Consider the following 12,667-nt stretch of genomic DNA (forward strand, 5'->3'; position numbering starts at 1 on the left):
GCAAGAGGATCATGAAAAAAGTGTCAATAGTGTGGGAAAAGATATTCAAAAATTTACTGAGGAACATAATTCCCTAAAAAGTAGAAGTGGCCAAATGGAAAAGGAAGTACAAAAGGTCACTGAAGAAGATAATACCTTAAAAATTAGAAATGAACTAGTGAAAACTAATGACTCTATGCGACATCAAGGTATGTTAAAACAAAGTCAAAAAAGCAAAAAAAAAAAATAGAAGGAAATGTGATATTTCTCATTGGAAAAAACGACTCACCTAGAAAATAAATCCAGGAGTGATAATATAAGAATTATTGCACTACCTGAAAGCCATGATTAGAAAAAAAAAAAAAAAGAAAAGCCTGGACAACATCTTTCAAGAAATTGTCAAAGAAAATTGCCTTGATATATTAGAACCAGAGGGCAAAATAGAAACTGAAAGAATCAATCAATCACTGCCTGAAAGAGATCTCAAAATGAAAACTCCCAGGAACATTATAGCCACATTCCAGAGCTCACAGATTAAGGATAAAGTATTGTAAACTGCCAAAAAGAAACAATTCAAATATCATGGAGCTATAGTCAGGATTACATAGGATTTGGTAGTTTCCACATTAAAGAACTGGAGGGCTGGGAGTATAAGATACTATAAAGCAAAAGAGTTAGGATTACAACCAGGAATTACCTACCCAGCTAAATTTTCAGGGAAAACCTGTCATTTAATGAAATAGAAGACTTTCAAGCATTTCTAATTCAAAGACCAGAGTGGAATAAAAACTTTTACCTGCAAATACAAGACTCAAGAAACATAAAAAGTTAAAAAAAAAAGAAACAAGAATGACAAAACATAAGAAATTCAATATGGTTAAACTGCTTATATTTCTATATGGCAAGATAATATTTGTAACTCTTAACTTTATTACTATAAGAGCAATTAGAAAGAGTGTATGTAGATAGAAGGTGTGGATATAAGGTGACTTTGATGGGATGATACCCCAAATAATAAAAGGGTGAGAAAGAAAATTACACTAGAAAAAGGAGGGGAGAGACTGAATGGGGTAAATTATAGCACATAAAAGAGACATGAAAGAGCTATTATAATGGAGGGAAAGATGAAGGGTGGAGATGGTGGGCAAAGATTAAACCTTACACTCTTCAAAATTGGCTCAAAGAGGGAAAAACATACACGCTCGGTTACAAACACATTCAGTTGGATAAAGAAATCTATCCTACCCCTATAAGGAAGTAGAAAAGGGTGGGGATCATAGAAGGAGGAGGAGACACTGATACAAGGGAGGGTATATTAGGGAAGGCAGTGTTCAGAAATAAAACACTTTAGAGGAACAAAAGGGTGGGGTATAAGAGAAAGATGGGGATAAACACTAGAAAATAGCATGGAAGGAAATACACAATTAATAATCATAGCTATAAATGCAAATAGGATGAACTCACCCATAAAATGGAAGCAGATAGGAGAATGGATTAAAAACCAGAATCCTTGTAAACAATATATTGTTTATAAGAAACACATTTGAAGCAGAAAAATGCACAGAGGGTAAAGGTAAGGAACTGGAGCAGAATCTATTATGCTTCAGCTGAAGCCAAGAAAGCAGGAGTAATAATCATGATTTCAGACAAAGCAAAAGCAAAAATTGATCTAAAAAGAGATAAAGGAAACTGTAACTTGTTGAAAGGTACTATAGACAATGTAGTCATATCAATACTAAACATATATATATCAAATGGGATAGCATCTAAATTTTTGAAGGAGAAGTTGAATGAGTTACAGGAGGAAATAGATAATAAAACTATACTAGTGGGGGACCTCAACTTTCCCCTCTCAGAGGTAGATAAATCCAATCAAAAAATAAACAAGAAAGAAGTTAAGGAGGTGAATAAAATTCTGGAAAAGTTAGATATGATAGATCTCTGGAGAAAATTGAATGGGAATAGAAAGGGATATACCTTTCTCAGCAGTACATGGCAATTATACAAAAATTGACCATGTATTAGGGCATAAAAACATCACAAGAAAATGCAGAAAGGCAGAAATAGTAAACACATCCTTTTAAGATTATAGTGCAATAAAAATTACATCCAATAATGGACAATGGAAAGAGAGATTAAAAATTAATTGGAAATTAAATGATCTAATTCTAAAAAACAAGTAGGTTCAAAGAACAAATCATAGGGGCAGTTGATAATTTCATTAAAGAAAATGACAACAATGAGACAATATACTAAAATTTATGGGATGCAACCAAAGCAGTTCTTAGGGGAAAATTTGTATCTCTAATTGCCTGCATCAATAAAATAGAGAAAAAGAAACTCAATCAATTGGGCACGCAATGAAAAAAACTAAAAATAAAACAAATTAAAAATCCCAATTAAACAGCAGACTGTAAATCCTGAAAATCAAAGGAGAGATTAATATAATTGAAACTAAGAAAACCATTGAAATGATAAATAAAACTAGAAGCTGGTTTTGTGAAAAAACAAAACACAAACAATAAAATAAACAATTGGTTAACTTGGTTAAAAATAAGAGAAGAAAACCAAATTACTATTATCAAAAATGAAAGGGAATAAAGACAATTGTTAGGACTTATTTTGTCTAATTATATGCCAATTTATTTGACAATCTAAATGAAATAGATAAATATATAAAAAATATAATTTGCCCAGATTAACAGAAGAAGTAAAATACTTAAATAACCCAATCTTAGAAAAAGAAATTGAACAAGCCATCAGTGAATTTCCTAAGAAAAAATCCCCTGGGCCAGATGGATTCACAAGCAAATTCTGACAAACATTTAAAAATAATTAATCTTAATACTATATAAGCTATTTGGAAAAATAGACAGAAAAGGAGTACTACCAAATTCTGTTTATGACACAAATTTCCCTAATGAATATTGATGCAAAAAATTTAAAATATTAGCAAAGAGATTATAGTGATATGTCACAAGGATCATACACTATGACCAGATGGGATTTATACCAGAAAGGCAGGGCTGGTTCAATATTAGGAAAACTATCAGCATAATTTACCATATCATTTCCTACTGGAAATCATATGGTTATCCCAATAGATGCAGAAAAAGCCTTTGACAAAATACAGCACCTATTCCTATTAAAAACACTGGAGAACATAGGAATAAAGGGAACTTACCCTACAATGATAAGTAATATTTACATAAAACCACTGGCAAGCATTATTACAATGGGGATAAGCTAGAAGCCTTCCCAGTACAATCAGGGGTGAAGCAAGAATGTCCATTATCATCTCTGTTATTTAGTATTGTACTACGAATATTAGCTATAGCAATAAGAGAAGAAAAAGAAAAAGGAATTAGAATAGAGAACAAAGAAACAACACTATCACTCTTTGCAGATGATATGATGTTATACTTAGAACATCTTAGAGAATCAACTCGAAACCTACTTGAAATTATTAACTTTAGCGAAGTTCCTGGATACAAAATAAACCCACATAAATCATTAGCATTTTTACATATTACCAGGAAAGTCCAGCAACAAAAGACAGAAAGAGAAATTCCATTTAAAGTAACTGTAGACAGTATAAAATACTTGGGAGTCTACGTACCAAGACAAATCCAGGAACTATATAAACACAACTATAAAACACTTTTCACACAAAATCAAATCTAAACAATTAGAAAAATATTAATTGCTCATGGGTAGGCTGAGCCAATGTAATAAAAATAATAATTCTACCTAAATTTATCTTTTCAGTACCATGCCAATCAAACTATCAAAAATTTATAGAGCTAGAAAAAATAATAAAATTCATCTGGAAGAAGAAAAGCTGAAGGATATCAAGGGAATCAGTGGAAAAAATGCAAAAGAAGATGATCTAGCCATACCAGATCTCAAACTATATTATAAAGTGGAAGTTATCAAAACAATCTGGTACTGACTGGCTAAGAAATACAGTGGCAGACCAGTGAAATAGATAAGGTACAAACTACATTATAGTAATGATTATAGTAATCTATTATATGATAAACCAGGCTTTTGGAAGAAAAATTCATTATTTGACAAAAACTGCTGGGAAAACTGGAAAACAGTATGGTGAAAACTAGTTGTAGACCATCATCACACTGTATACAAAATGACTACATTATTTAGACATAAAGGGTGATACCCTTAGCAAATTAAGAGAGCATGGAATAATTTATCTGTCAGATTTATGGATAAGGGAAGAATTTAGGACTAAAGAAAATATAGACAGCATTACAAAGTTGTAAAGTAGATAATTTTGATTATTTAAAAAGGTTTCACACAAACAAAATCAATGTAATCAAAATTATAAAGAAAGCAGTAACAGGGGAAAATTTTTGCAACAGCTATCTCGGATAAAAGCCTCATTTCTCAAATGGAGAACTGATGCATATTTGTAAGAATACAAATAATGGGATCAGGGGGTGGAGCAAAGATGGCGGCTGAAAAGCAGGGACTAGTGTGAGCTCCCTGCCGAGTCCCTCCAAAAACCTATAAAAAATGGCTCTGAACCAATTCTAGAACTGCAGAACCCACAAAATAGCAGAGGGAAGCAGGGCTCTCGCCCAGGACAGCCTGGATGGTCTCTGAGTGAGGTCTATCCCTCACAGAGCTGGGAGCTGAGTGGAGCAGAGCCCAGGGTGGGCTGTGCCCAGACCAACCAGACCAGGAGCCAGGCGGAGTGTGCCCTAGAGCCCTGAATCAGCGAGCTGCAGCAGTTACGAGACTTCTCAACCCACAAACACCAAAGACTGCAGAGAAGGTTAGTGGGAAAAGCTGTGGGAGTGGAAGGAGTTCAGCGTTCGGCTACTGCCCCGGGGGCAGCGGAGGTGGGGCAGCTACAGAAGTACAGCTGCAGTTGCTTCTGGCCCCAGGCCCACCTGGTGGGAGGAATTAAGTGGCAGATCAGAGCAGGAGTGCAGAGTCTGCTGAAGATCTAAGTCCAGTACAGGTTGGGGGTTCTTGGGGAAGGAGGAGTGCTGGTGTGGCAGAGCTGGTGCATCCCCCCAAGCGTGGAACATAGAACTCTTTAGTCTACAAGCAGTCATACCTTGCTGAAAAACTCAAGGGTCAAGTTAGTAGGCTGGGAATATGGCCAGGAAGCAAAAATGCACCCAGATACAGTCTCAGACTTTGGAATCTTACTTTGGTGACAAAGAAGACCAAAACATACAGCTAGAAGAAGTCAACAAAGTCAAAGAGTCTACAACAAAAGCCTCCAAGAAAAACTTGAACTGGTCTCAGGCCATGGAACAGCTCAAAAAGGATTTGGAAAAGCAAGTTAGAGAAGTAGAGGAAAAATTGGGAAGCGAAATGAGAAGGATGTGAGAAAACCATGAAAAACAAGTCAATGACTTGCTAAAGGAGACCCAAAAAATGCTGAAAAATACACTGAAGAAAACAACACCTTAAAAAATAGACTAACTCAAGTGGTAAAAGAGCTCCAAAAAGCCAATGAGGAGAAGAATGCCTTAAAAGGCAGAATTAGCCAAATGGAAAAGGAGGTCCGAAAGACCACTGAAGAAAATACTACCTTAAAAATTAGGTTGGAGCAAGTGGAAGCTAGTGACTTTATGAGAAATCAAGATATTATAAAACAGAACCAGAGGAATGAATAAAATGGAAGACAATGTAGAATATCTCATTGGAAAAACCACTGACCTGGAAAATAGATCCAGGAGAGATAATTTAAAAATAATTGGACTACCTGAAAGCCATGATCAAAAAAGAGCCTAGATATCATCTTTCAAGAAATTATCGAGGAGAACTGTCCTGATATTCTAGAGCCACAGGGCAAAATAGAAATTGAAAGAATCCACCGATCGCCACCTCAAATAGATCCCAAAAAGAAATCTCCTAGGAATATTGTCGCCAAATTTCAGAGGTCCCAGATCAAGGAGAAAATACTGCAAGCAGCCAGAAAGAAACAATTTGAGCATTGTGGAAACACAGTCAGAATAACCCAAGAACTAGTAGCTTCTACATTAAGAGATCGAAGGGCTTGGAATATGATATTCCGGACATCAATGGAGCTAGGATTAAAACGAAGAATCAACTACCCAGCAAAACTGACTATCATGCTCCAAAGCAAAATATGGATTTTCAATAAAATAGAGGACTTTCAAGCTTTCACAGTGAAAAGACCAGAGCTGAATAGAAAATTTGACTTTCAAACACAAGAATCAAGAGAAGCATGAAAAGGTAATCAAGAAAAAGAACAAGAAAAAGAAATTGCAAGGGACTTATGTAGTTGAACTGTTTTGTTTACATTCCTACATGGAAAGATGATGTGTATGATTCATGAGACCTCAGTATTAGTGTAGATGAAGGGAATATGCATATATGTATGTGTGTATATATATATATATATATATGTTTATGTATATATGTATATGTGAGTGTGTATGTATATATATATATGTATGTGTATATATATATGTAGAGAGAGAGAGAGAAAGCAGGCACAGGGTGAGTTGAAGATGAAGGGAAGATATCTAAAAGAAATAAAATCAAATTAAGGGATGAGAGAGGAATATATTGAGAGAGGAAGATAGGGAGAGATAGAATGGGGTAAATTATCTCGCATAAAAGTGGCAAGAAAAAGCAGTTCTGTAGGAAGGGAAAAGAAGTCAGGTGAGGGGGAATAAGTGAATCTTGCTCTCATCAGATTTGTGCTGAGGAGGGAATACCATACATACTCAATTGGGTAAATTACCCCACAGGAAAAAAGGAGGAAGAAGATAAAAAAGAAGGGAGGGGGATGATAGAAGGGAGGGCAGATGGGGGTGGAGGTAATCAAAAACAAAACTTTCGAAAGGGGACAGGGCCAAGGGAGAAAATTTAATAAAGGGGGATAGGTTAGGAAGGAACAAAATATAGTGAGTCTTTTACAACATGAGTGTTGTGGAAGGGCTATATGTAATGATACGCATGTGGCCTATGTTGAATTGCTTGACTTCTTAGGGAGGGTGGGTGGGAAGGGAAGAGGGGAGAGAATTTGGAACTCAAAGTTTTAAAAACAGATGTTCAAAAACAAAAAAAAAAGTTTTTGCGTACAACTAGGAAATAAGATACACGGGCAGTGGGGCATAGAAATTGATCTTGCCCTACAAGAAAGAAAGGGAAAAGGGGATGGGAGGGGAGTTGGGTGACAGAAGGGAGGGCTGACTGGGGAACAGGGCAACCAGAATATACGCCATCTTGGAGTGGGCAGGAGGGTAGAAATGGGGAGAAAATTTGTAATTCAAACTCTTGTGAAAATCAATGCTGAAAACTAAATATATTAAGTAAATGAAAAAAAGAATACAAATAATTCCTCAATTGATAAATGGTCAAAGGAATGAACAGGCAGTTTTGAGATAAAGAAATTGAAGCTACCTATAGACATATGAAAAAATACTCTAAATCACTATTGATCAGAGAAATGCAAATTAAAACAACTCTGAGGTGTACCACCTCCCACTTCTCAGAGTGAATAATATGACAAAAAAAAAAATGTTGGATGTTGGAGGGGATGTAGGAGAATTGGGATACTAACGTACTATTGGTAGAGTTGTGAACTGATCCAGCCATTCTGGAGAGCAATTTGGAACTATGCCCAAAGTGCTATAAAACTGTGCATACCTTTTAATTCAGCAATACCACTGCTAGATATATATCCCAAAGACATCTCCTGAAAGAGAAAAGAACTTATTTGCATAAAAATATTCATAGCAGCTCTTTTTGTGCTGGCTTAAAATTGAAAATCAAAGAGGAGGGAGTGCCTATCAATTGGGGAATGGCTAAATAGGCTGTGGTATACGATTTTATGGGATATTATTGTGCTATAAGAAATGATGAGCAGGTGGATTTCAGAAAAATCTGGGAAGACTTACATGAACTAATGCATAGTGAAGTGAACAGAACCGAGAGAAAGTTGTACATAGTAACAGCAATATTGTTTGACGAAGAATGGTGAATGCTTAGCTATTCTTATCAATACAGTGATCCAGGACAATCCCAGGGGACTAATGATGAAGCATGCTATCCACCTCCAGAGAAAGTACTGATATTGATTGAATATGGACTGAAGCATTCTATTTTTTACTTTCATTTGTTTCCCTTTTATTAGAGTCTTCTACAAAATGAATAGTTTGGAAATTTTTCTACAATTGCAAATGTATAACATACATCTGATTGCTTACCATATAAGGGAAAAGGCAGGGGAGGGACAGATAGAATTTTGAACTTAAAACTTTAAACAAAAATGTTAAAAAATTAGCAAATAAAAAATGGAAGAGAAGGGAAAAAAGAAAAAAGTACTAGATTATCCAGTATTTATGAGCAAAAATGGTTGGCTAGTCTACATGACATTAGCATTTTTGCAGTGTTCACAGAAGCTCAAGCCAAAGGAAACAAACAAAACCTTTTTAATGCACATCAAAGGATTTTAGTCAAATCTAATAAATTTAGTACTGGGGGGTAAAGAAGCACACCATACTGTTACAAAGCTATTTGAAATATTCTGGCGTTCTTCCATTCCCCACCCCCCACTTCCAACCCTGTAGTTAATGTGCTACCCTTTCACTATTTGATTCTACAGAGTAAAGGGAAGTGCCAAAGCTTGTTTTGAGATAACTGATGCCAGCCTGAACTGACAGAATCACAAGGGTATATGAGGGCAGATTTTTGGATGACTATAATGTTTTGTTATGCATTGCGGTCACTTCCAACACAACTGTTTGTTAGCTATTTTCTTCCTCTATTAATGATATAGTTTATTAATGTGAGAACATCAGAATTGTATTAAATACTGAATAAAATTTAGAACAGTTTATTTCTGGTGTGTTCAAGGCTCATTGTTGTGCCATGTACACTCTACATTCCTGGAGAAAATTGCAATCTTTTTAAAGCAAGACAAAAGAGCAAGTATCCGAAATCTATTAATACAAGAATCTGGAGATCAGGCAGATTCAAGCTGTCAGAGCTGAGGACTTTCCTAACTTCTGTCCATTTATAGTACTATGCATTTATAGGGGAGCAAGGAGAAACACAAAACTGACTGTAGTTAACCTCCCAGTTAACTTAACCTGTAGCCACTTCCTAGGTTAGCGTCACTCCTCTTTTTACCCAATCCTCCATTTTAAGCAATATGGTTGCTTTTATATAAATCAGCACCAAAGAACTAGTTAGCTACTTCTTAGTCTAGTTTTTTTTTCTTCAGAGAATGCCATGCATAGAAACAAAACTTGTCCAAGATTTTGAACATAGAGGAGGATTTGGTGGTACCTTTCTTCTGGGATTCTCTTTCATTCACATATAGTTTTCTGCATGTAGTGATCCCCCATTAGGATGCAAGCTCCTTGAGAGGAAGGACCATGCTTTTGCCTTTATTTGTATCCCTAGTGCTTAGCACAGAGTAAATACTTAACAAAGGCTTATTGACCCACTAAATCCCAACTTTTTGCTGTGTTATTCAAGAATGTGTGTCCTTTTCAGTCAGCACTTCTGGCAGGCACTAGCCCAAAGAAGATGGGTGTTGTCTTTAAATCTCCAAAGAGAAAGGAACACTTTTGGAACCTCCATTGGTTTGTGTATTTTTGTGTTATCAGAAGGGGTTGAAATAACTGATCTGAACTGGTCTGCTTACAATGGTAGTCATTGATAATGAGTTGTGTAGTAGTCTCACCAGACCCATATCTGAGAATATGGCTCTTCAGCTCCTCCTTTCCCGGTAATTAACAGGGAGACCTACTATTGAAGAATCATTTCCATCTCAAATACTTTCAATATCCCAAATGACCAAAACACAGAAATTACCACTTGCTCCCACTGAACTATGACAAACTATGAGAAATCAGGATATTATAAAACAGAACCAGAGGAATGAAAAAATGGAAGACAATGTGAAATATCTCCTTGGAAAAACCACTGACCTGGAAAATAGATCCAGGAGAGATAATTTAAAAATTATTGGACTACCTGAAAGCCATGATCAAAAAAAGAGCCTAGATACCATCTTTCAGGAAATTATCAAGGAGAACTGCCCTGATATTCTAGAGCCACAGGGCAAAATAGAAATTGAAAGAATCCATCGATCGCCTCCGCAAATAGATCCCAAAAAGAAATCTCCTAGGAATATTGTTGCCAAATTCCAGAGCTCCCAGATCAAGGAGAAAATACTGCAAGCAGCCAGAAAGAAACAATTTGAATATTGTGGAAACCCAATCAGAATAACCCAAGACCTGGCAGCTTCTACATTAAGAGATCGAAGGGCGTGGAATGCGATATTCCGGAGGTCAATGGAGCTAGGATTAAAACCTAGAATCACCTACCCAGCAAAACTGAGTATCATGTTCCAAGGCAAAATATGGATTTTCAATAAAATGGAGGACTTTCAAGCTTTCTCAGTGAAAAGACCAGAACTGAATAGAAAATTTGACTTTCAAACACAAGAATGAAGAGAAGCATGAAAAGGTAATCAAGAAACGGAAATTGCAAGGGACTTACTAAAGTTGAACTGTTTTGTTTACATTCCTACATGGAAAGATGATGAGTATGATTCATGAGACCTCAGTATTAGGGTAGTTGAAGGGAATATGCATATATATATATGCATATATATATGTTTATGTATATATATAAGTGAATGTGTATGTATGCATGTATCTATGTGTATATGTATGTATGTGTATGCATGTGTATATATATATATATGTAAAAGAAAGAGAGCAGACACAGGGTGAGTTGAGGATGAAGGGAAGATAGCTAAAAGAAATAAAATGAAATTAAGGGATGAGAGAGTAACTTACTGAGAGAGGGAGATAGGGAGAGATAGAATGGGGTGGATTATCTCCCATAAAGGTGGCAAGAGGAAGCAGTTCTAGGAGAGGAGGGGAGTGGGCAGGTGAGGGGGGAATGAGTGAACCTTGCTCTCATCAGATTTGGCCTGAGGGGGAATACCATACATACTCAGTTGGGTATCTTACCCCACAGGAAAGAAGAGGGAGGAAGATAAAAAAAAAAAATAAAAGGCAGGGGGATGATGGAGTGGAGGGCAGATGGGGGTGGAGGTAATCAAAACAAACACTTTGGAAAGGGGACAGGGTCAAGGAAGAAAATTCAATAAAGCGGGATGGGTTGGGAAGGAGCAAAATGTAGTTAGCCTTTCACAACATGAATATTGTGGAAGGGTTATACATAATAATACATGTGTGGCCTAGGTTGAATTGCTCAACTTCTTAGGGAGGGTGGGTGGGAAGGGAAGAGGGAAGGGAATTTGGAACTCAAAGTTTTAAAATCAGATGTTCAAAAACAAAAAAACTTTTTGTATGCAACTAAAAAATAAGATACACAGGCAATGGGGCGTAGAAATTTATCTTGCCCTACAAGAAAGGAAGGGAAAAGGGGATGAGAGGGGAGGGGGGTGATAGAGGGGAGGGCTGACTGGGGAACAGGGCAACCAGAATATACGCCATCTTGGAGTGGGGGGGGAGGGCAGAAATGGGGAGAAAATTTGTAATTCAAACTGTTGTGAAAATCAATGCTGAAAACCAAATATGTTAAATAAATAAATTGCATTAAAAAAAAAAAACAAAAAAAAACAAAAAAAAAACCCAAGAGACAGAATTTATGGGAAATTAATAAAATTAGGCTAGTTAATAATCAATAAATTGATGGTCAGTGGTTTCTCTCAGTAATCAAAGATACCCAATGGAGATTCTGAATGCTTTAAATGTTTTTTTGAAAGTGAATACCCCCTGACAGGAGAAATCAACCCTGATTGGTGAACAGTTAATGAGGGGGTGGACTAAAAATCTTCATCTCCTGCTGAGATCTTGATGTGATCATGAGACTCAGCCACCTCTAGCAATCTGAACAGGGGAATCCATCTCCACCCAGGCCAGTCCAGTTGGTTTTCTTCTTCATGAGCTTGGTTCCCCTAAACTCCATTGAGGGGTGGGGGTTGGTACAGGGCAACAGCATCAATGCTTTGGGGCTGGAATTCACCTAGGTCATATTCTGTTTACACTCTAAACAGAATTAAATTCTTTTAGTTGGGTGGGGTCCTGCCCTAGATTGAGGACCATATACTGCAAGGGTTAAGGCAATGTCCTCTATCAGCCATATCCTTTAGAGACTGGCTGACAGAGCTACAGGGGTTAGTCCCTGAATGAGGAAATAAAAGCCTAGATCCTAATTAATGATGGGTTATTAATAGAAAAATAATTTCCTTGAGACCCAACCCTGTTTTGTCAGAATCCTAGATGATTGCCCTCAAATTTCTGTACTGTTTCTGTCTCTTAAAGTTGTTGTTGTTGAAGAGCTGAATCCCTCAAAAGCTTTTGTATCTCCCAGGCAATATTCACAATGGTTGCTATTGTTATGAGTATGGTGGTGTGGTTCTGAATCACAAAATATAACAGACTCTCCATATAGAAGACAGAAGAAAGACAGTTATTCAGACACCAGAAAGCCAAATCCCAACACCAGGAAACTGAATCTATCATAGTGAAAAAGAAGTTAAAACACATTATCACTACCTAGAGCAACTCCATTCCATAGCCTTCCTTGCCCCGCTCCCCTTTCCTACAAACAAACACAGCCGGCTGCCTGCCTCCTCTTTCTCCCTCAGCTCTAACTGCTCTGAGCATTTCCTTCTCTACCTTTTCTT

This window comes from Trichosurus vulpecula, chromosome 2, assembly GCF_011100635.1.
Source record: "Trichosurus vulpecula isolate mTriVul1 chromosome 2, mTriVul1.pri, whole genome shotgun sequence".
Taxonomy (NCBI): Eukaryota; Metazoa; Chordata; class Mammalia; order Diprotodontia; family Phalangeridae; genus Trichosurus; species Trichosurus vulpecula.